Source organism: Microcebus murinus, chromosome 28 (genome assembly GCF_040939455.1).
Source record: "Microcebus murinus isolate Inina chromosome 28, M.murinus_Inina_mat1.0, whole genome shotgun sequence".
In the NCBI taxonomy this organism is placed as follows: domain Eukaryota; kingdom Metazoa; phylum Chordata; class Mammalia; order Primates; family Cheirogaleidae; genus Microcebus; species Microcebus murinus.
Window position 1 is genome coordinate 16,787,350 of NC_134131.1, and position 568 is coordinate 16,787,917.

At 71.1% G+C, this 568-nt stretch overlaps 1 non-coding gene across 1 annotated transcript; it reads right to left on the reverse strand.

Annotated features, from left to right (window-relative positions):
• Positions 1–204: 204 nt before the first annotated feature.
• Positions 205–323, reverse strand: LOC142865253 (5S ribosomal RNA). The gene has a single exon (XR_012915556.1). It is a non-coding gene; the product is annotated as a 5S ribosomal RNA (ribosomal RNA).
• Between the last annotated feature and the right edge of the window lie 245 nt (positions 324–568).

Here is a 568-nt window from a genome sequence, read left to right on the forward strand (position 1 = left end):
GAGACCTGACAGTCCAGAAGCCACGCATGCTGCCGCGTGACGGCGGTGTCGCGGCTTGGGACAAGAGGAGGCCCCACGGTGCGGGCTGGGGCGCCAGGCACCGCGGCGGGCGCTGAGGGTGGGGGTGACCCCCACCCCGGGCCGCCGACTCGCTCCCAGAAAGGGGACAGAACAAGAGGCAAAACAAAAAAAAAAAAAAGAAGAAGCCTACGGCACCCGGTATTCCCAGGCGGTCTCCCATCCAAGTACTAACCAGGCCCGACCCTGCTTAGCTTCCGAGACCAGACGAGATCGGGCGCGTTCAGGGTGGTGTGGCCCTAGACGGCGGAGGGCGCCCCTGCCCCGCTCAAGAAGCCGAGCCTCTCTGCGCTTCCCCGCCGCCTCCTCCCCCCGCCCCAGGCCCCGCGCCGGCGCTGACCCGCACCGGGCCGGGCCTGTTGAGTTCACCGGCCGGGTCCGGCGGGCTCCGAGGGACGGGGGTGACAGGCGGGGCGGGGCGGGGCGGGGCGGGCAGGGAGCGGCGGGCCGGGGTGGGGGGCTGTCTCTCTCTACACACACACACACCCAC